The 24,875-nt window shown below is 41.4% G+C and overlaps 1 protein-coding gene across 2 annotated transcripts in view; it reads right to left on the bottom strand.

Moving 5' to 3' along the window:
• PLXNB2 (plexin B2) overlaps positions 1 to 24,875 on the bottom strand; it is a 252,062-nt gene that overhangs the window by 155,890 nt on the left and 71,297 nt on the right. For both annotated transcript variants that reach the window (XM_005146097.3, XM_031046334.2), the window contains exon 3: positions 17,451 to 17,632. The gene's annotated coding sequence lies outside the window, so the exon portion shown is untranslated. The remainder of the gene's footprint in view (positions 1 to 17,450; positions 17,633 to 24,875) is intronic.

Genomic DNA, 24,875 nt, shown 5'->3' with positions numbered 1-24,875 from the left:
GCTGACCCAAAATATATTAATTTGGTGTTGAAGTAGGTTTCATCTCCCCCACAACAGCTGTCCGGCCACAGGCCTGAGTCCTTTTAGCTCCATTACCTCAGCCAGACTGTTGACTCTGACATTGTATCATACCTAGCAAGTTTAAAACAAACCCAGCTGTCCCTGAAGAGCTAGGTGATTTATGTGCATTAACAATCTTGGAAATAAATACATTTTAAAAGCAGGCAGGATCCCATAGATGCCTAAAAGTCTTCCTGCCTCTCAGCTGTGCTCCAATTTTGGAGCTATGGAGCAAGTGTTCAGAGTTTCAGTCACCCACACACTCTCCCTGACAGACAAAACTGTACTCAAAATCTACACCCAGAAGCATAACCAGCATGTTATGCCAGTTGTATTTATCATCTGCCATTGTGAATGACACAGCCTAAACTAATCACGCAGAAGGGCACTTATTCTGTAGCTTCAAAAGTCAGTACAGGCTCCAATTGTTAAAGAAAGTGTTTTGATCATCATAACTTCCCTCTCCATCTAAGGCATCCAGAATGCACTGTAAAACCATCATCATGTTTAGTCCAGATCCCTTTGTACTTAGCTCATAATAAACATAAACCACCTACAGAAAAGTCCCTGTTCTGTGCCCTAACTTTTCCGGCTGCTCAGAGGGAAGCAGGAGGTTCAAGGAAGCAGGAAAGCAGAGCATGTCATTCCGAGCAGGGACATAACTGCTTTATGTGGCCCTGCCTTGGCAGGGGGGTTGGAATAGATGATATCCAGAACTTCCAACCCTAATGATTCTGTATTGCACCACCTTATCAACCCCCATCTTCTAGGGACAGCTGCATACTGTAGTGCAATTTAGATTTTACTACTGGCAAACTAATGTGCCTCAACCTGAAAACAGTTTATCTCGTTTCTACAGCGCTTTTACTTTATTAAGTCAATTAAAATAAACCAGTTCTGTCAAGAACCTGAAAGTGCCTATAAGCACCCTAAACCCATGTCTTTGGTTTGGTATTCCTGTTTTGGGAATGCCATCGTTAAGCTACTGACTGCTAACAGATGCAACATTTAAAAAAAGTATATCCCTTGCTAGTGCAGTAAAGGAGCAGTAGAAACACATCATCTTAATGCAAAGCTTAAAACATCAAATATATTGGGACTAGCTACTGGGATCCTAAGATTTATTGTGGTTTTAAGAACCTTTTCCTGAGTAATCACCTTCTTGGTCTGGAAAAGAAAGTGTCCTCTCACAACAGAGATAACCTCTCTCATTCACTTTTAACAAGACATACAATGTGAAGCACTGAGCACCACCAAAAACTAAAACAAACCCAAGAATAGCATCCACTTATCTTCAGAGGCCTAAAGATTTTCTGGGGCTTCACACTAACTCAAGTAGATTTTTTTTTCCCTCCTGCCTTTTGTTTGCTTTCATTTTCTTGACTTTCATTTTCCCTTTTCTCCTCCCACACCGTATCTCATCCTTTTATAACCATGTGCAAGGTTGGCAAACTATCTGCTCCTGCCTCTGCTCTCCAATGGATGAAGCAAACTAAATAGCTACCTCTGGGTAGAGATGAAAAGTAGCCCCAGCTTGTCCCACAGCCATCCCCATTTTCTTTTCCTGGCCATAAAGCCCATCCACCAGCTCATGTTAATGTGGTTTTACTTCTATACTGTGCAGTTGCTCCAGGGGTTGGATACAGTTCCCCAAGGGATTTTCTGCAGCAATGTTTTCCACGAGCCTTCTTACCATTCTTTTTATTCCCCTCCTCCCTCCCCCACATAAGCTTTCTTACCTTTTGCTGTGTAAGTAAATTCATAAACACAGCAAAAATAAACAGACACTACACATACAAGAGTTGGTATACCTGTAGCTATGTAAGAGAATATTACCCTCAGATGATTACTTCAATAAAACCAAACTGGTCTGCCCATTACAATGATACGTGGTTTGAATTACTAATTAAAAGACACAGTAAATGATCAATTTCTTGATATACAGAGAAGATATGAAGAAGGTGCTCTGCAGCTGTATAAAGAATTACTTTTCATGTAATTCTCCCTTGCTCTCATTTTCCAAACCCAAGCTAACAAAACAACAAGAACAGCTGAACTGAATTAGTGAGTGTCCAAAAATATCCAGCCCATCTTTCTTAAACACACACAAGAATGTTTCTAGTTTGCCAAAAAGAAGCAATATTTTTCATACTGCTGCCCTCAAAGAAGCTGCCTTTTGGCTGTCTGAATTACAAACTACCGTCTCAGGCAGATAAAACAAAGAATATGTGAATATACAACTGCTTATAGAACAAGCAACCCAGTAATCAGTCAGCAGCCATCTCCATGCTGTCCCATATCATGTTTTAGTAATTTTTATTCAAACCAATGGCCTGTAAAGTCAACAGGATTTTGCCAGAGTACTATCTCAGCACTTAGCCTGGGTTTGTTGGGGTTTTTGCTTTGTTTTGTTTTGCTTGGTTTGGTTGGTTGTGTTCATTTTACCTAAAACTTAATCTCTTAGTTGCCAGTCTGGAGCCACATGTAAGATATTTTTACCTTCCAGGACCAAGCCAAAATCTTTCCACAGGATTAGTGGCAGGAGAGACCGCAATGAAAAATTCTTATCAATAGCAAAAGTGGCAGGGAAAGAAGTTGGGAGGAGCTATTCAGTTGACGGCATGGAAGTAATACGCCATTTATATGCTTTTCCTAGGATCCATTCCAAGTTTTACTGAAGCATAGTTTTTCTCCATTTGGTGGTAAATTTCATGCTGAGGAATGCAAGGAAAGCAAAACACTCTGAAAGCACTAGACATGTTGGACTCCAGATGCTAACATCAGAAGAAACAGTCTCGTGTAGTGTCGGGGTCCAGTGAAGACATATTTCAAATACCAGATCTTGCTACTACTTTACAACAAAATTGTAGACAAGTCCCAAAACCTGCAGGAATCCTTGCCATTGCAACCTATTCTGGGAGCCAGCACAGTGCAGGTTTAGGCCATATACTGAGCATTTACAGAGCAAAAGTCTTTTCCATCAACTTCAAAGGGAGTCAGACAACACATATGGGTGGTTCAAACTGGAAGAAGTCCATGCATAAAGAAGGGAGAACCTTTTTGGTTGGCTGTGATCATGGAACTTCCTTCTTGCAGGAGGAGATTAAAATAGAACCACAAAGACAAGTAACTACAGCGTGTTGCATTTGGAGATACCTTCTCATGGATAACACACAAATGCAAACGAATTATGCAAGAGATTGTTGTTCCTATACTGTGATCATTTCTGTTTTTAATACCTGGGCAGTGTTTGGAAACTATGGGCAAAAAGTAACTTGGTAGAGCGACAAATAGATTTGGAATTTGAGGTAGGGCAGGGCAGGGCATTGAAATAAAGCCAAGAGGTATCTTCCTACTATAGAAATGCAGATAGGTTTTGAGAGGTTAGACAACAACTACATTGGTGTGGGCTGAACTAAGGGAGCATTTGTGTCTTTTTCTTTTCAAAAAAACAAACAAAAAACCTCCAACTATTGCATCTTCTTGTTCTGGTTTGTTTCATTGCCCACCCAAACACAGTTAAAGAGCACATGGAAGCCATACAAGTCGCGTGGGTAAGGAGGTAGGAAAGGTGAAACAATGGCCCCAACACTCAGAAGCCTCCCTTCTAACTAATTATCCAGCTTTGAAGGACTCCTCCTGATGGCAGGGCTGTTTGCCAGGCTTCAGGAAGGAAGATCAAAAGGCCGCTAGTGCTCAGAGAGAAGGAGTTTAGAAATGCTGTCCTGTACCTCCAGAGAAACAAGCTGGCTGGCTGGGAGCACCACTGTAGGAAAAGCTGCAGTGTCTTAAAAGGCTGTGAGCAACTCAGATTGTTCTGAAATACAAGCATATAGCTCCCTTGTTGCCCTGCTTAAGTGCAAATTACGGTTGTGCAAGTGAATTGATGACTTTTCCACTCACCCCAGCCAGCTGTTAAATGAGACTCTCAAGGCGAAAGCTGTAAAGACGCCCACCCTGTCAGACAGGTGGGCCCCACAGGCAGACCCATGGGGACTGTCACCCCACAGGGTTCTGCCTTCTGGGATGCTGCAGTGGAGGATGCATTTGGGCAGCAATGCCAAAGCTTCTCATCTTTTCCAGCACCCAGTAAGAGTCTGAGAGAAGGGAGAGATGCGGGTGAGCCAGAAAACAATTTCCTTTCAGAAATGAAAAGCAACAGATCAAAGCTTATTTCTGCTACTGCCCCTGCATGAAAAAAACTGCCTCTAATCATGAGTCAGAGCCCACTAAAGAACAAATAGGCCTATCACTTTGGAAAAGTACATTTCAGCACTAAATGAATAAGAATATTAGTTTCATGTATTTACATATATATATCACTAGCTGATGCATAATTAATTAAAACCAAACACATGTAATGTAGCTCTGGAAAGCTTCCATATGAAACAAAATTGAAAATGCTAAGAATATTTAGTTAAGAAAGAAAATGAGTAAAATTAAATCATAAACAATATAGACCCAAGCATACCAATTCACCTTGTGAAAATCTGCAAGCTAATAGAAGAAAATACATTTTGAAAAGAAAACAGAGCACACAAGTGACTGACACTGTCATAAAAATCAACAACAGAGTCAATGACAGGACATTTTGTAGCTAGAAAATCCCATATAGTGATAACAGGGATTAAACCAAAAGGGCCAACCTGGTTAGAGGATTGAAATTTGGATATCAGTGGGGCTTTGGGCAAGCTCTTTCTTCACAGTGTAGGCAGCATAGTACCATACTACTACTGGCCCCAACACTCAACACCCTGACCCAGCGCAGCTGGGGTGGGAAGCACACAAAATCCCCATGTTATTTTTCCACAAGGTCATTTCTTTGCTCTGTCAAACTAAGTATCTCCTTTTACTGTAATTCTCCTTGAGCACTGTGGTTGGTAAGAGTTATCCAAGTCAGCTCACATCACCGTAGGTGGCAGCAGAGCTGGCACCCAAGGGATGAGGCTGGCTCAGTCGTTCTGCCCTGCCAGTTCTGCCTGCCTATACAGCTGCTCATGTCGCAGACATGGGGCTTTAGCCTAATGCACACATCATTCCTTAATGCACGCTGCAGAATATCATGTACTTTCATAGCAACAAAAAGGATGAAGTGCTGTGTGAGACAAAGCATAGGTGGGCAATTGTACTGATATGGAGGGAAAACTCCTTCATAATCTATTACAGGTACAGAAACTGTTACTGTCCTATACATTTTTCATCCCTGCCTTATGTGCAAAGCTTAAGACCATCTCTAGGACAAACAACTTTTCAGAAGGCCACCCACAGCACTAAATACAATTCATGGAAGGCAGAAGTCAAAATCATTTCGACCTTCAACAGTGTATCTCATTTTCAGCTTTATCACAAGTATGAAAATGTGAACTATAACATAGTCTCAAAAAGTCAATTTGGACCAAGCATAGCAGGGAAAAGGCTAATGTTAGAAAAAAATAATCTGCTTACTACATGCATTTGGTAAAGCTTTTCCAGCACAACTCTGCAATGCTTCTAAGAACAGCCTGTTTTTGAAGTACTTCACCACATTCAGCTTCTGAATATTCAAACTTTAAATCAGCCTTTTTGTAGCCAACCTTGCTCCCAGGGAAAAAGTAAAAGCAAAAAATTGGGGTGCAGGGAGGACAGAGGATCTCACAGATCAACTTTGCCATGTGAACTGGAGGCAAAAGCAAAATTAGGTTTAGGTAACTCTTGTTTATCTTTTTCAATAGAAACACAGTAGAAGAGAGACAAAGTCCTTGCTTAGCTCTGCTATTCATTGCTGAAACCAAAATGCTGGAGCCTATCTTGCCTAAAATTCTGTAGCAACAGTGTGGAAATAGCTCTTGCAGTGAGCCAACTAACCTCTTATTATCAGCCAAGAAAACCAGGCACTTGGAGAATACAGTTAATCTTCTTCAAGGTGGAGAGCTCAAGGGCTGTGGTGGATAACAGTCCAGAAGTATCCATTTTTCCTCTACTGATCAGAAAGCAAGTTTAAATTTTTCAGTTTCTGCTTCATTTGTATCTTCACCAAGAAGTGTTTCATTCCATTCATGAAGAAAAACAAGCAAAGCTCTTAGCACTCCAAAACTGGAACATTCTTGTTAAAGAATTTAACACATTATGCTGGCAAGATTGAGGAGACTCAATGTGAAAGAACACAGCCAGGCAGCAATGATGACAAAAGGGTAGCTTGACAATTTACTGACGGAGAATGGCTTTCACATCAGGAGGAAAAGAATAAACACCATTTTTTGAGTGCCAGATATGAAACACGCAGTAATATAAATAACTATACAGATAGCTGACTCTAAAGCAGACCCTAACTGATAACTGCAGGGTAAGAAATCAGTTTTAAAACATACAGTGTTTTTTAAGCAATTTGCAAGCTTCTATTTCTGTTTTCTGTATTCGATACACAGAATGTGATCAGTTTTCTCCCAGACTGTGTATACTGCAAAGCCTAAAGTCAAATTGCAGCATGCCCACCACCAGAAAGAAGTAAGATAGCAAACAGTGAGCAGGGATATCGAAAAAATCAGGTGGGATAAGCTCTCCATGTAAAAAAACCCAGTAAAATATTTTTTTTGATAGATATTCTGGCAGAAAGGATGGAGATGAAGATCCCTGGCACACTGAAATAGCCAACAGGGTTTATGTTCTACAAAGCCTGTAGGTCTGCAGTAACAGACTGAATACTGAGACCATACCTGAGCTGCTCTCAGGATACCTGACTGCAAGCAGGCTTGGTTAAAGCTCAGCTGAAGGCTGGCAGCAGGGGAGCAAGAGCACCACAGCTGCAAAGCTTCCCTGACACACATAACCTAAGACTTCAGCTGTTCCCACCTTGTGTTTCAGGCTACACATTCTTCTCTAGCAACAGTGGGATCTCAACAGGTCCCCCAACTTTCTGAAGTATCTGGCAGCATCCAGCTCCTCAGATCAATTAGTGCCCCCCTTGTAAATCTTGTAGTTTAAATTCTTCATGAACTAACAGACTCCTTCTAGTCACAATCATCTCCATCCCATGCTATGGCAAAACTTCATATGAATATATGTAGCCAAAGGCTGGTAAGGAGAAGAGAATTGCACACACCACTAACACAAATGCTTTGAAAATGATCTAAAATGGCAGGATAATATTTAGTGATAGAGGGTGACAGAGGAATTGGTTACAGCTGGACAGGAGAGTTAAGAAAAGCAAACTGCCTTTCTGCATGATACATAATCAATCAGTCTGACACATCAGAGAATGACATAATAGAAATAGAACACTAAGAAAGTAAGAATAGGATGGATAAGAATTTAATAGAGCACTTCAGAGCAGTAACATTTCTGCTGAGTAGGGCTTGAGTGAGTGTAACTTTATGGAAAAGAGACTGAGTGCCACAAAACTATTTTTCTGTTTTGGAATAGAAAAAAGTATTGCTCTGTCTTCCATTTGAAGATGCTGTATGTCCCTATCATGTGATATGCAATAACAAACCAGGGCTTACGAGGAGACACAGTTGGTTCTGTTAAGCCAAATTACATCATTAGGGGAGTAAGAAGCAGTGGGGCTCCAAGCTTTTTCACAGGGACATGGCTTTCTGGACTCTGAATGCAAAATCATATCCTCAGTCTCCCAGTTCTTCCATCTGCCTCATGATCTTTAGACGACTGCCACTACCAGCTCTATAACTTCTACAGCCACTGGTCTGTACAGGGCACTAAGTTATTCCTTGTCAATATACTGCACCATGAAAAAAATCCCTAAAAAAGACAGTGTCTAAACAACACTCCAATTGAATTTCCACAAGGTCCCACCTTTCTTTGCATCACTGTAAAAATTACTATCTTTTCAAGGTGTTACTAAATGATATATTGACCATTTAAAGCAGAGCAAAACACACTGGTAGGCCATGACTGACATAAAATTAAGCTAAATCTGGAAGTGAATTAATATAAACCATTTTGTATCAAGACTCAAGGGGCTGAAATCGCAAAGAAGGGTATTTTTCCTTCTGTAGTTTGCGGCTGCTTTTTGGCAGTTATGAACAAAATGCCATCCCTAAACAGAGCGCTTGGAGGGCATCTTTAAGCAGACTCTTTCATTCCTGTTCAGAACCTGAACAATAGCAACCATGATAAAAGTAACTTCAAGTCACAATAAATACATTGTTTCCATTTAATTAATGTTTTCCCAATACAATTGGCGTGTAAGAGGTCAGAAGAAAATTGTATAGTAGAGAGAACTTGCTGCCAGGTAGCACAGTAAAAATACTAAAAATGTTTTCCATGACTGCTCCACATTGATAAAAAATGTGTCTATAAATACTCTGACAACAAAAGGAGGGCTAAGGAGAACTTCCATCCTTTCTTGGATCTGGGGGAAAACATAGTAACAAGAGATGAGGAAAAGGTGAGGTACTTAATGCCTTTGTTAATAGTCGTTAATAGTAGACCAGTTATCCTCAGGGTTACCAGCACCTTGAGCAAGAAGACAGGGACAGGGAGCAGAATGAAGCCCCCATAATCCAAAGGCAAACATGTGTTTTCACTCAAGATTACCAAAACACCAATGAATGTCGCTTTCCTTTATCAGCACTAAAAATATTCTAACAAACATCCTCATGTCAACAGTTGCATATTTTCAAAACAGAAATCTCCCTTTGGGCTTTGTTTGTTATCAGCAAAAGTAGTTTTGCAATATTTTCCCTTCCAGGTCGCATCCCCCAAACAGAAACCACAACTACTGCCCATTTCTTCAATTTTTGGAAACATCTTATTTTGTCCAAACAAACATGGAAATCAGTTTTCATTCAAATATGCGATGAACTCGATAGTTAGACTTATAAAGCGATTTCTTTGCTGGGTGTTTTTCAGCAAAAAAAGCAGTGTTTCAGTGGTTTTTGTGTATTTAAACTGGATAGTAGTGGCAGTTTGGTTTGGTTTTCAAAGGATGCTTCTAAACCTCCCACTAAATAAAAACAAAGATCAAGAACTGTAGTGCAGCTAAGTGTGAGCACGTGTAAAACAGAACTGAGACCACGCAGGGCAGTGTTGACCTTGGAGCCTAAAGGAATTTTATTCAAAGTTCAATGATCTTTAGGGGTGACTCCCTAAACCTCGTTATTTTCTGTGTTATCTCTGGACAACTGATACACAGCAAATTGAAGAGAAAAAATAAATTAGTCTCATGCCAACTTTTGCAATACCTCCTAGATAAATGTTCCCGTTTCTTCTTTTAAGCTGACAAAACCTAGTGAATTGGGGAAGGGAGAGAGAGTATAGGGAAGGAGTTGCTTCCCTCAGAGAAGTACTCAGAGAAGTGCATTTTACTGGAGTCCTTTCTCGGGACAGAAAACCCATTCACACATAAATCTGTTAAATATGGGAGTTGATGAAAGACAATGAGAGCACTGGAAAAAAATAAAGCAGTCTGTGAATGCTGCCAGCAAGTCCTTATGTGTGCTGGTGTCTCCTCCCAAAGGGGTAGCCACTGAAGAGCAAAGTCACACACCCTAGGCTGCCCATCATCAATATACATGAACATCTGTGTTGCATCTACCCAGGGCCAAAAGCAAACCTGTGACTGGTGGAGGAAGGCTCTTCCCTGCAGCGCTGTTCTCCACAGCCCTTTCTCTTTACAAAACCATATTGAATCGCTATGAAGCAAGGTATTGCCAGCCAGCAAGACACAACATTAACAACCCGTATGTTAATCTCCTATTTATAAAGGGGGAAGCTGAAGCCAAGATTTTACAGTATGATTAATGATTTCTGGTTGCACAGTTCAAGTTACTCTGAAGAAATGCTGAGTTCAGCTTCTGGAGGAAATAATAATAATAATAATGAAAAAAAAAATATAAGGCTCCTTTAACAACTCTTAAGCTGAACCAGCTTTGGGTTGAAGTACCCAAATTATTGGTTATTTTGGGATGGTTGCCATGAGGCCCCTGAGAGAACTACCTTGGGAAATGAATTAAGCTGCAATACATCACATTTAAAACCTGGCATCTTTGCTTCAGGATGCTCTTTGGTCTTTGCTCAGCCAGAACCTTTGTGGGTGGTGTAAATGTGCATTTAGAGATGGGAGAGGGAGGGGGAGAAAGGTCCTTCCCAAGGCCCTGGGCATACAAGTGAGTTTCAATGAGGTGAGCAAGGGCATGAGCCCATGGGTGTCTGCAACAGCCCTGGTGGATGCTCTTCACCTACGGAACACACGAGGTATCCTGCTGTAAGCACAAACATGGTGGGTACCATCTCCATCCCTGCTGTAGCTCACTCCACAGCTCATTGCCTGTGCTCACACCCTCCGTGCCCATGCAGCCACTGGCATGTGTTCTAGCTCATCCTTCTTCGGGTTGAGAGGTTGGCCACCAGCCCCACTGCCCCATCACGCTCCCTCCCCCATGGCAGGGCTGCTGCACGGTCACCTCACCCAAGAGGGGAGCTTATCCCATCAGAAGACAGCAGTGGGTGCACCTGGAGGGGGTGGTCTCAACCTGTCTATGGTCTGTGACAGAAGGTAGACATGGGCAGTTTAGGGCAGCTAATTTGCCATTGGTGACTGTGAGGAACAGGGTCCAAAGCCACCAGACAGCGTTCGCTTTTGGCTAGGCCACGGTGTGCTCCTTACATACCAGTGATCATTTAAACATCAAACAAGCATTGCTCGCTCTGCACAGCAACAGCTACAGCTTGGACTTCACATGAATGCTCTCACTCTGCTCTTCATCTCTGCTTCACAAACCCAAGACCATGTGCTGGCCTCCTGCTTATCTTCAGAGCAGCTGTTCCTCTCTAAGCCATTAAGCTGTGTGGATGGCCACCAGATGCATTATCCAAGCCATCAGCCATTCTAGTTGAATATATCCAACACAGCAGCTGCTCTCCAGCAAGAGTTCAGTGGCACCCAAGTGCCCACTTGGTCACTGGGCTGCCCTCCACTACCTTTGCTTCCCCAATGGACTCGGGCCCAAGAGAGCTGATAAGCATCTTGTCTGTGCCTGTGGAAGGGGCAGAGATAAAGACCAGGTCCTTTTTCATAGAAAGCCAACAGATAAATTGGCAGAAAGGGCAGAGGAACAATCTGGTTATAGGTCTCCGTCCAAAGGCTGCTGACTCCTGCTGAAAGGGGATTTAAGGGAGCATATGACAGCTAGAAATAGTTGTCTCAGCCTGCTGAACTTCAAGTCTCCCCCTCTCCTGACATCTAACATGCCTCACATTGAGGTGGGGGGATGGAGAGGGGCATATGAGATAACTTTTCTGGTTAACCGTTCCTGGGGATACTCCTGCACCAAAAAGGCGCTGACAGCAAGAAGCACACAGGTCACTTCCTCTGTTCTGGCATTGCCAAGTACCAGGAGGCAACAGAATAAGATGCATCATTTGTTTTAATAGTTAACCGATTTCAGGCCTTTGATGTGTTTATGGCTCCACCTAAAACACCTGAAACATCAGTTTGTGTACTGGGAGCACTGGACTCATTCAGCACAACCTAGTTTTACAAGTAAGATGAAGCTCAGCCTTCTCCCAAGATACACACATCCTGACTAAGAAAGAGCAATCCTTCATGTCCTTTTCCTAACTAAAGATGCAAGTCAATGGCCACTAGCAAACTGTTTTCCTTCCTCAGTTCTATGAAGTGTTTCAATTGAAAAGCATCTTATGTGCCTACCGAATTCTTTCTTCTACAGTATTGCGTTAAACTCGCAGTTAGAAAACAACATTTACAAGGTATAGCAGTAGCTGGGCAAGAACCTTCATCACAGCCATGATACCTATGTCGCAACTATCCACCAAAGAGAAACCTACATTCCATGGAGTTACTGCTGCAGCATTGAAGTGTGTAAGCTGTGAAAGCATTCAGAAAGTTAATAGATTTGTTTATGGACTAGACAAGGCTTAATTAAACCAGGCAGCTCCAAAGAACAGTAAATCCTCTCTCCCCCTGTCTTCCCCTCCCCCTTTCTTTTTTCTCTTAGAGTATCTTTCTCCTAGTGGTTTTCCTCTTCCTAATAATCCCATCACAAATGACAGATATGTTATCAGACATCACTGGGATTTGACACATTCTTAATACCTGTCATGACAGCTCTGAAGTCTGCATGCTACTCCATTGTATTTCCAGGCATTTGCAGGAGGTAATGGACACATCAAATGGTTCTGCTTTATTGGACTGCTGAAGGCTTGCAATATACAAGTAGATGCTTAAAAAAACCTAACCTATGATTATTCAAAATTGCATACAGAATAATAAAATATAAAACAGTACAAATTGCTTTTGCACTCTCTATGTCTATGATCATCTTGGTCACATTGTGCAATTTATTATTATGTATATATTGATAAGAATGTTTTAATATTTAGAAAGGTATCACTGTTGGTAATAGTAAAGATTACATTAATTATCGAAGGTCTTCACTAAAAGGTTCAAAGAATTACACTGATACTGGTAACATGGCAGTATACTGCTGTACTCATAAAGTCTCTCCTGGTTCCTTGGGTCTCTGCTTTAACAGAGAACCCGATTCATAGGTGAGGTGCAAGGCAAGGCTAGAAGCAGAGTTAACTTCAAAGGTGAAAACCTGAACTGGTATGAGGACAATGGGAATGTGAAGTGTCATTCCCTGTAAGTGTCAATACTATAAAACCAAAGACTAAACAAGAATGCAGTAGAAAGCAAGGTTGAAAAGAGGCTCCTCAACTCTTTTCAAACACAAGGAAAAGACACTGTCTGATCATTTAGCAATAAGGACAAGGAACACCAATTAGCAGGCTTTGTAGAAGTTCATTCTTTACACCTGCATGTTTCTGTGGGCCTCTTAATACACATAGCTGTGTTTTCCTTTGTTCCAATACTCAGAAGAGCTGTGCCAGATACAGCACTTCACAGAACAAATTCAATACCGAACTCTCTAAACAGATGTATTTTCTTTTCCCCACATTCTAGTATTACTTCAGATTAATCTGGTCATCTGCATGTAACACTTTTCAGGCACAAAAATAAAACATTTCTTACTGTAACATTTCTTTGGAGCCTTAAATTTGCAGAAGACTTCCTCTCAGTTCAGCCTAGCTGCTGCAAAGCATCACATAGCCACAGTCTCTACCAACAGCATGAGCTGCATGACAGCAGTGTGCCTTGCTGTTAGTAAATGTAATAGCTTGTTGTTCTCAATGCATTTACAGTTTTGTACAACAGCAGGAAAGGCACCCCCAACCAAAACAAAAAACCCACACAGATTAGAGACAATGCAGCCCTGTGCAGAGGAGTAATTTAAGGCCCTTTCAGCAAGGCAGTAAAGCTAAGGCAGAGTTGTGAGTTGGAGTCAAAAGGAAGTGTCTTATTCACATAATGAGCTTTGTAGCAGGTCTGGAGTGAAGGAGACAGGAAAAACACTTTCAGTCACCTAAGTGACCAGACGTCCTCTGGACAAAATTGTTAACCAGCACTAAGGATATCAAGGGATTATTTCCAGCTACAAGAAACGGATGAGCAAACTGTTTTTTTCCCCATGCAATTTTATTAGGGAGAAACACAAGAGTAAATCTTGCACCTGTAAAGCGCTCAGAAACACAGTGATGGCATTTGTGGGGAGGGAAGGCAAGAGATGCTGTTCTCAGGATGCAGCTTGACAGTGCAGCAAATCCTGCTGCAGGGGTCTAAACCACATCAATAACAGACTTGGTTGAGTACAAAATCACCTTGCCAGCCGTCGCACTTTCAGAAAAGCTGAAAGGCTAAGTTTGCATCATTAGGCTTCACACCAGATCAGATACTGCCTGTTCTTGAGCAGCCAACATAAAATAATACCACAGACAAACTTGGTATCATATTTCACGGATATGGTCAAACATCAGGGCCCGTTCCAGATCAAATCTGTATCGCCTGCCGAGCCTGGGTTGCATGGAGGCAAGATCATGGCAGCTCAGCCCCATTGAGAAGTCTTCCCAATAAATATTCCCTTCTGGCTTAGCTCCAAGGAGCATTACTGCTTCTCCTGCTGTCTACACTCCCAGTTATTTCTTTCATATACCCTCTCAGCTGTAAGCAAATCAACGTGCCAATCCCTCGGGAAACATGGCTTAGCTTATATTTAAGACTTGCTATTCTCATTTGTGCTTTGGACATTGATTTCCATTGTCTCAGCTATCACTCAACAAAAGGGCATTTAATTGCTGTCTCATTTAGTCTGGGGGAGAAGGGGAGAACAACTTTTACCAGGCCTCTGATTGATGGCAGCCATTAGCACCTTCTAGCACAATACCAACTTATTAGAAGCATGATTTACATGTGAAGTTCATTGCCACACAAGTGAATCAGATTTGCAGCTATGCTTACTTGAACAACTTTACAGACAAAAATCTTCACATGAAATGAATTTGCAGAACTGCTTACACTGGCCACCCATTTCAAGGGAAGACTTTGAAGATTAATGAAGTTTGAAAAAAGCTCCTAGACAGAAAAGGAAGCTTTATAAAGATCTCATAGGCTTTGTTTCTCTTTTTAAGTGCTACCATGTAGGTACTTTAACGGTTGTAAGAAAAAAACACAGCAAACAAACCCCCTACTAATTTATACTTATATACAGACCTCTAACACCAAGAAACACTTTTTTTATCCACTACTCAGTCCATAATTGCATATTACCAAAGGCAATGCTGAAGAACCCCATGAACTATCTTACTCTCTTGTATAAGCATTTCTATTTTCTTTGGGGGGAATGAACAAAATTAATATCCACATTAATATCCTCCATGATCTGCACAGCAATGAGCCACATATTCTGGTGTTCAAGCCAAACTGCTGACACTGGACTTTTAGTACTCGTTTTATTAAGAAGCAAAAAGATGCTAATCTTCCTTTGAAAGTAACAAAGCTCGGCAAACAACTGGATCAGTGAAGGCTGCTTGAAATATTACCTTTAATCAGTCCAGTTCTATGAAACTTGAAGTAATTTCAACAAAAGTTTGTAGTAGTTTGATGCAACTTAGCAAAGATTTAACCATTGCAAAATCTAAGAGCAAGCACCTTCTAAACATCAGACCTCTGTGGTTTCTATGACTTTCCAGTCAGACACAGAAACAGGCTGAGGCTCTTGGTATTACCAGACACACTTTTGTGTGGTTTTTTCAAGATTTACCATGGGAGAGGCAGGTCAGGAAAGGCTGACTTTCAGGAAGGCGCCAACATATCAGTCCAACACACATGCACTCCTGCCATCCCAGCTTCTAACACTGGCCAGGCAGAGGCTTTCCCAAACCATATTACCTATACTCACAGTAAAGCACTTCTGGCTACTTTCAGAACATATCCTCTATCATTCACATAATTGGCTTAAAATTCCACAGCAAAATTACTCTGCTATTACTTGCTTTCAGGCTTAGGTTCACATCTCCCACAGAATCCACCTTTGTTACCTAGTGATACTCATCTTCCATGACGTGTATTTCTAAATAAGCTTAAATAGTGGCTATTTCCATGCTTTTCCCTACATTTTGAAAAAAAAAAAAAAAATGGTTGGACTTGGGGGTGTTAGTCAATGAGAAAATGAACATGAGCCAGCTTCAGTGTGCACTTACAGCCCAGAAAGCCAACCGTATCCTGGGCTGCATCAAGAGGAGCATGACCAGCAGGTGCAAAGGAGGTGATCCTGCCCCTCTACTCTGCTCTTGTGAGACCTCACTTGGAGTACTGTGTGCAGTTCTGGTGTCCTCAACATAGAAAGGACATGGTACTGTTAGAACAAGTCCAGAGGAGGGCCACGAGGATGATCAGGGGACTGGAGCACCTCCCATATGAAGACAGGCTGAGAAAGTTGGGGCTGTTCAGCCTGGAGAAGAGAAGGCTGCATGGAGACCTCATAGCAGGCTTCCAGTTATCTGAAGGGGGCCTACAGGGATGCTGGTGAGGGACTGTTCATTAGGGACTGTAGTGATAGGACAAGGGGTTACGGGTTGAAACTTAAACAGCAGAGGTTTAGACTGGATCTAAGGAAGAAATTCTTTACTGTTAGGGTGGTGAGGTACTAGAATGGGTTGCCCAGGGAGGTAGTGAATGCTCCACCCCTGGCGGTGTTCAAGACCAGGTTGGATGAAGCCTTGGGTGATATGGCTTAATGTGGGGTGTCCCTGCCCATGGCAGGGGGGTTGGAACTAGATGATCTTGAGGTCCTTTCCAATCCTAACTATTCTATGATTCTATGATTTTAGGTACATAAATCAATGTGTGACTGTGGAATGTACTGTTTGGGTTTTTAGAAAAGCTGTCTTCACTTTCATTCATTCTGCAGCTCACGTGCACATAAAAAATGCATTTTGATCCTTCACTTTCACATGAGGTTTTAAGGGGAAGTAAGACTTGATGCACAGAAGCATCCAGAAAGAAGAACAAACCCAAACCTCAACAAAACTCCTCCCAAACTGGCATGCAGCCACATGAGCTAAACACTAGAAAACACTTGGGTTTTTATCTTGGCTCTTTGTAAATTTTCTTTTCCTCTCTGTTTCACTTCTCTTTGGTGTTGGACTGGAGACATGTGCTTCTCTTGCTGGAAAGGCTAAGTTGCTATCTTCTGAAAAGTCCAGTCTATGGTCAATTATTACCATAATAGAGATCAAGGTGGCACAGGCAATCCCAGTGAAATGCCTTGCCTTCCTCTCCAGGCTCACACTAGGCTGGAACCAGCGCTCCCAACAGCAGTGCTTCCAGGAGCATCGCCAGCACCAAATAAGCAGCCAAAACAGCCTTAAACCACTTTGCAGCTAAAAAACAGACCAAGAGCCATGTCTGTGCTCCTGTCATGCTTGACCCCTCCGTCAATCTTCACTTCAGGTCTCTTTGGCTATTGAGGATAAAGAAAATCCTTAGTTGGAGAAAGGTTTTACAAGCCAGTTTCTGAGAAACCTGTCATGTCAACACATGCTAATCAATGTGAACAGGTCCTAGAAAAGAAGTTGATAGAATCTTTCTGACCATCCTGAGACACAGTCAAACCTGCACATCTTTGAGATTCAGGTCAATCACACATCTGCTCTGCATACCCCTGGGAGACTCAAAATGTAAGTGTAAAATTAGGGCAAGCATTGGCGCAGCAGTAGGCTGGAACATCTTGCTGGCAGAGGCACAGACCTGCTCTTCTAACCAGCGCACCATCTATAAATAGGTTTATGAATAGAGAACCTCTGCCAAGCTGTTCATTCTTTCTTTTTTTTTTTTCAGTTTGCTAATTTCTAATGCCTCTTGCAAGATTGGCTCCTAGAAGTTTTATCTCCATTAGCTGTAATAAACATTTATTATATGCTCCAGCAGTGTCTGGAAGTCTTGATGAATAGCAATAAATTTCTCTAGAAAACTGGAATATAATTTCCCATGTAGAAAACTCTACAGCATTTAAAAAGGGAAAAAAGGAGCTTACCTGAAAAAAAATCTCCAGAAGTCTACATGCACACCACAGCTTGGGAGAGAGAAACCCACTTCTGCTGGGACTTCAGGAGGAGACGATGCGGTGCGAGTATTTAGTGTTGTTCAGCTGTGCTCCAGCGGGTACCAGATGAGCCCCAGAACTGAGTCCTGGGCTGCCCCCCTTGCTCTTCTCACCTACAACAACAGAACAGACTCTCAGCTCCCTCAGACAGGAGTGATGCACCATTTCACATTCAAGACCCAGCCATGGGTGTTTACACTGTCTGATTGCTGGAGATTCAAAACAGCATTATAAAAGGGGAAACTCAGTACAGCTGCCATTATCAGTAACGGTGGTTCTCTGCTCTTCCTTGCTGTGGTGCCCTCTCAACTTCAGATGTTCTGGGAACATGCAAAGTACTAGAAAGCTATTTACAGAGCATCCTAACTTCACCTTGGAAGGGCCACTTTTCTAGACAACACATGGCAAACCCACTCAAGCCTAGTCTTTGCGAGAACACTTTATGTAATAATTTGACTTTGAGCTGCCAGTTATTGAGTAGCCAAATCAAACAGTGTTAATTTAAGTTAGGGACATTAAGGGAGGACTTAAACTACCTTTCACTTTCTTGTACTGTCATTCTCATGCATCTCATTTTTTCCCCCCTTTCCCTCCTAACCCTTACATAGTTCACCATCCATTTTCAAAGATGGATGCCTAAATGAAGCCCTTTATTAAGGCTCAATTTTCAAAAGCAATGTCACCTTGCAGTTTCCCTTCACTTCAGAAATTAAATTCTAAGGGCATATTCTCGAAAAGCCTACATCTATACTTATTTCAACTTTCTGGGGGATAATTGAGTATGGAAAGTAAGGTTTAGCCTGATGAAATTTTTATTTCTATCTAAAAATAAAAGGAAATGCATAGTAAAGAACTTCTTCAGTTTCTCTGTATACCCGCTCTCATTAGAGAGTAATAGAGACATTATATAAAAGATCCATGGAATAATGTGCAAGAATTCCAGTCCTAAAACATTATAAAGACAAGATACTTAAGTAAAAAATAAACAGACTTTTTCCATCATTAAGAAGAAATGCCATGTAGGATTGGAATAATCTCCTCAAATCCAACAGAGCCTTATTTCTGTTGCTCTTCAAAGTCTAACACTCCTACCATCTCTGCCTTCCTCTCCTTTCTCCAAGAACCAGACCCCTTCCCTCCTAATCCTAACCAGTCCATTGGCCCTTGGGCTCTACCACTGCTACTGCAGCAAGGGAACACCAAGGCAAGAAAGGTGTAATCCCCTTAGAAACTACTCACAGAGGTCTACCAAGCAAGGGGATACAAATTTTTTCTTCCTTAATTTTTCAAGAATCACAGGTGCTGCTTTATTCTAATCAAATAAATTCAAATAAACACCATCAACAGTTTTAAAGCTGAGCCTCAGCCTCAGAGTTTGAAGAGGCTGTTTTTAGACATGCAAGTTTTTTTTTTCTTCAAAACCCCCATATTTTGCTTCAAAGCTCACTGTATTAAGTGGGAATAGTCAAGATGCAAAGTCAGATTTAAACATCCTGAGAATAGCTGTACCTGATGTGCAGCTGTCAGGCATGTCTGCTGTAGGGATGAGGCTCTGCACATGAAGTCATTAATGTGGGATTCCTAATAATGTGCAGGAACCAAAGCATAGAAGAGAAATCAGTTCATGACTTAGCCCCCAGCAGCAGAGAGAAGTTTTGTTTGCTTCTCTGGAGGGAGGGCAGCCAATACTGCTTAAATCAAAGCCTGGATCCACAATCGTCCTGGCTTAATTAGAAGATCATGAAGAGTACAAAATGGCACTGGACACAAAAAAATGATCATTTTTCAAGTGAATTTAGTGGAATGAGTACCGTTACATTTACAATCCACTCTCCTCAATCCACCCTTTTTTTCCTTGCTAATGATACAGAGTTGGCTGCAGATGCAACAAAACCCGTCAGCAACAGCAGCGTGTCCTAAAGCAAGTCTTGCTTATTATTCTAGCCAGCTAGATCAAGGTCACCAACACCACTAACACCTCTGATGTTCTATAATCAATTGCTAGCATTTATAAAGCAGAAAATACCACTAGCTTTGAGCACACTCAGAAAGAAAGAAACCCTTTTCAATTATATTTAAGCTTGCTCTGATAGCCAAAACATGAAACACAAGGCAACCTAGCGAGCCAAATATTAGTGAGATTGGTTTCTGGCAGCCAATGCCATATTCTGTTTGTATATAAACAATTGTAGTTTATCCGCCTCTTTAAAATAACTGCAATATGAATCATCATAAGGACAGCAGCAGAGAAAACAGCCAAATACTTGTAGCTGAAGTAAGATACCATTCAATTCTCAAAGCAACTATGACTATCAGATATACAGTGCTAACACCAAATACACCTATTTGAGAAATCTAGTATTTTGTGGAAAAGACTCTTGGAATACAAGCTGACCTTTACCTATCCCTTTGCTGCTGGTAAAGGATGACGAAGCTTTTCCCGTACATCACATATTCATCCTGTGCCTGCTTTCATCTTTGGGATGGGAACAGAAACTGCTGCCTTTTAAACTATTATTCCATTGATTTCTAGCCAGCTGTTATATTCCACTGCTATAGTGAGGATGAAGGGCTAAGGAAGAGATTTTGAAACAATACTTTGTAAACAGTCCACAAGTCCCATCTGATTTATAAACTGCCAATGCACTGGATGAATTCAGCAGCTGGAAGCCCTGGATTTGATAGCAATGCCCTCACCCAGTGGTTCAAAGCAATCATTCTCAATTAATACAGGGCCTTCGAGAACACAGGGATCTCCAGCTCTAACTTAAGACCTCTAAATACCTGTATTTTGGCCAAAGCTCTTGCTCCTGAAAGTCCTTCTCATCCTCTAGCTCCTAATTCAAACCATCAGTCAGCTCCCGCCTTTCACAGGAGCTGGTGGCTGTACAATGTAATGTTTGCATCAAATACAATCGCCAAAGGCACTCCAATTTCCACTAATAATTGTCATTTGGAGAAGAAAAAAGAAAAAAAAAGACTATATTTTTGTCAGAAAAGAACCATTTCCTGATGTTTAGCATAGGCGGGATAATGGTCATGGGCAGCATCTTGGCTCAGCAGGCAAAACTAGTAGGTGGTAAATGAGAGTGCTGAGGAGGGGACAGATCTTTTTCCATGGGGGAGAGGGAGCAGTGTCTGCTAAAGGAGGCACCCTGATGGCAGGAGATTTATGCGTCCATTCTTGTGTCAGTCTAGGAGGAGGGAATCATGCAGGGCCAGCTGCAGGGGTGTGCACTGCTGTCGGGAAAAATTAGAAGTCTAACGATGAACTATAAAGAAGAGAGAAATGACAGACTGAATGAAAACCCCATGATAAACCCATTTAGGCTCTTTTCTCCCCAGGATGAAAAGATAAAGTCTAATCTCTTTGGCATATATCCTGGTCAAGACCCAAACAAATATGCCTTGATACGCACAGATGCACGCCCCTAGAATGTACAATGACAACGTCCACCAAAAGGATCCATAACTGCAACAGTATGGAGCAATAGTCCTTTTTCTGCCTGTTTAGCTAAGTTCTGGGGAAAGATCAGAGCACACTAAGATGCTTTTGATCAGAAGAAATCTCATCTTTGTGTTCTTTGTGTAAATACCTTCAAAAGAAAGCTTTTCCATTTGAGTAACTAGGAGATTGGAGGGGTAAAGGAGAGAAGAGATGGTGGGATGGCAAGACAGTGAAAAGCAAGCAAATTAAGGCTCTGGTATTTCACTCTGACTTTCCAATTTCATGTGGCATTCCTTTTCCTAAGAGAATTTCTGGCCGAGTTGGTGAGGTCTGCACAACTTCTTGTCTTGTTTAAGGTAGGGAAGTTTATTTGTTCTTCACTAATACACTCATAGCAATTAAATATTCCAAATATTTCTTCATTGCTCTTGGTAATAAAAACAGCATCCAGCTCTCTGGTCATATTGGTATTGAAAAACAGGGAAAGAGGGAGCAAGCAAACCAGTGGTCTTTAATGGGCTCTTCCAAAGCCCCAGGCTACAATTCCAGTCCTAAGCCTATGAGTGGAAGTATGTGATAATTTTTACTTCTACCTGTCCTGACCACTATTAAAGCCTCAGGGCTGGTGAAACTTTCAGGAGTGGCTAACAACCTGCAGGAGGCTGGATGGTGCAAAATGAAGAAGGGATGAAAGGATCTACTCCCATAGCTTATTTCAAGTTGCATATAAAGACCCATAGCATTAACCATATTTTTTTTACCAGGAACAGAAGAACTACATTTTGCCCAGCATGCCAACATTGTAAATTATGCCACTGTATGTTCTTCAGTGTAAACTCTTCCAGGTACAGTTTTATGAGAAAGTTTTGTTCACTTATGAGTGTAAGAATTAGAAAAAAACCACCCAGAATTTATTTTTTTGGCAGCTTTCCTATAATATTCTTCTCCATGGCGTAAACTATCAAATGTAAAAGAGATTGATGCTATCGCGTGTCACATTAAGACACTACTGACCACATTCGTAATTACCTGGTGGGTTATACAAGCACTTACACCTGTACAGTGTGGGTCTAGCAGCTTAAAAAGACATAAATGCTCAAAAATGTTTTAAGAAAAAGTAACCTAAAGCCCCAAACTACGATATTCTGGGGACTTGAGCCACTGATTAACACCATGAAGGTGTAAATGGGATACTGAAATGAAGAATGTGGCCCTCTGATGAATTAAAGCAAATACAAGTTACCTACCTACACGGTAGCTCAAACAACATGGCTTTGAAAGGCACTGTTTAATTGAAGTTATGCGAAAAAGCACAGAAATAAACCACAAGTTTCTACAGTGAGCAACAGAAATAAAACTGGAAAATTCCTAAACTACAAAACCATAGCACTTCAAATTGCAAACAATACTTCTTACAGCTACACAGTTATGTTTCGCTTTCTTTTTTCCCCCTCAGGTAAGTAAGGACAGGCAAATGCATAATATTAATATAAATTCAGGAAATACTTTCATAGGAAGATATCAAATATATTCTGATGGGAGGGAAAAGGAACATGGTAATTTATCTGACTTGAAAAAAGCACAGTGTCAAGCTAATTTAAAATTCAACTTCAGTTTAAAGCATTACAAGGAAGAAAGAACCCTATGTATCATAGGCAGCAAACCGAAATCCTAGCAAGGTTTTTGTCTGCCAGTTAGTTGTGTATCAGCTATAAACTAGACTGCAGGTGCTTCTTTCAGGAGACTGGGCTGCAAGGCTCTTGCAAATCACATTCGAAGAAGTTTGTCATTTACTATTCCCAAAGGTGTTTTATTTAAACTTTTTCACAGTTTGTTACTTAACAGAAAGCTGGCTTTACAATAACCCAGAGGTAACTTCTGCAAGGTACAGTACCTAATGCAAAAGCACAGAGAATCCTACTCTGTAGAAGTCACCAAGAAGTTCTATGCAGCACGCTGCAAACATATCTTACACCAAAAAAAACATGAGCAAAAGCAGTTTGTCACAAAACCAGCTTTTAGGGTGGCATGAATAAGTAAAAAGAAAAATAAACAGAAACTTAGGCTTTTTCTTTCTTTCTAGAAGACATACCTACACAAAAACACTTCATTAAAACTCCATACAAAGTATGGGACCCAATGGTTTGAGGAAAGAAGCAGGATACTCTTCCCAATTTTCTGGGCTGAGGAATAAATAAGTCTGATGCAAACAACACCTAATATGCCCCAGGACTACAAACTGAATTAAAATCTGCCAGATTTGGCACATATTATACAAAAATATGATCCAAGGACAGCAGCTGGGCTTCCAGCTGCCCCTTCCCAGTTCCAGGCAGTTCCCACAAGCTGCACTGGCCAGTGGGATCAGAAAGGCAAGTTCTATCCCTTGACCATCAGCTGCTAACAGCCCAGCTGGCCAGTGGACAGCAAACGGACTGGAAGGGCACTGAAAACCTGCACTGACAACAAAAATAAATGCATACCCCTGACCTCTGCTCCTCCAAAAGGAAGGCAAAGAAAAGTTGCTATTTACAACAGCACACAGGCCTTGAACCTTCTTCTACAGACACTTTGTGAAGCCTTGAATCTTTGCTGAGGGGGCAGACGAACACCTTGGAAAGCTTTGGTTTTATTAAACTCCAATCTAAGGTGTGTGCAAATTGGTACTCCGGAAATGGTCATATTCGAGGACATGAAATTTATCTCCACTGACACATCCACAGCTGGGAAAGAGTATGAAAAGCTTCCTCATGCTGATCCAATTCACTTGTATTTTGAAATGGAGGGATGTGGAAAACATTATTAGAGGTAATAGAAAAGTGTTTTCTTATTTCAGTAATGGCTTTTATCCTACCTTTGAAAACTACATAATTATGTGTAAAGTTGTATGTAAATACCCATTATATATAATTACATTTACATTTTTCATAAAACAATAATTTCTAAAAATGCTGGGGATTAAAAAAAGCCAAGGAGGAAGGAATTTGATAAAGGATGGGATGGAAAAGAGTGTCATTCCCCTCACTTAGGGCTTTTTTTAAATATAGCTGGGCTCCTTTCTGCTCCCACAGCAGAGCATGAGCCTGTAGTTATGCCTCCTCCCACCACCACCACACCATTTCCCACTTAAACCCTCACCATTTAAATGCTTTATTCATCGTTTTGCCTTACTATGCATTTCTGGACCTACAGCTCTGAGGTGGATTTATAAAACTTTTGCTGGCATTTACTATGGAAACTACCACCACTGCGCTGATATTTATACACATGGCGTTACAAAAATACACCATTTGCTTTGATGTACCGCTCTTTCCTTGCTTCTCACTCCAGCAGAAAACACAAAGGACATTTAGCAATGATAAGGAATCCTATTGACATCATCAGTATGCAGTGGCATAGTCAAAAGGCTGAAGTCTGAATTACTCAGCCAGAGTTATTTGCAGAATGACCAAAACAAGCCTCAGTGTTGCTTAAGTTTCTGTGGAAACTAGGAAATGTTGCTTAAAAAAAAAAAAGAAAATCATCAAAATAGCCTAAATTTAAAAACAGGCTGCATCTGTTACTAGGAAAACCAGGCTGCAGCATGGGGGTGTTGTGCACAAGAGGATACAGTACTTGCTTTCTTTCCAAGCTATCTCTTATTCACCATGTGACTCTCTATTCTAACACTCTATTCTAAAACCTTTTTGGTTGCCAGATGTTGCACAACACAACTAAGGAGGCCTTGCAGCTGGAAATGCCAGCTGCTCCTAGGTGTGATCTGCCACAAGACTAAAGCAGCCTGAGACTGGGGGGCTCCTCACATGACAGAGGGAGCCTTCTGTGCAGGAACTGAGGCTTCAGTTTCCTGCCAGTTTGATGGAGGTTGGGAATTCAAGGTTTACTGGACTCTGTTGCTCTGTTTGATA

The sequence above is a fragment of the Melopsittacus undulatus genome, chromosome 5 (genome assembly GCF_012275295.1).
Source record: "Melopsittacus undulatus isolate bMelUnd1 chromosome 5, bMelUnd1.mat.Z, whole genome shotgun sequence".
NCBI lineage: Eukaryota > Metazoa > Chordata > Aves > Psittaciformes > Psittaculidae > Melopsittacus > Melopsittacus undulatus.
Note: the sequence above shows the minus strand (reverse complement) of the source record. Positions and strands in the feature narration are given on the sequence as shown.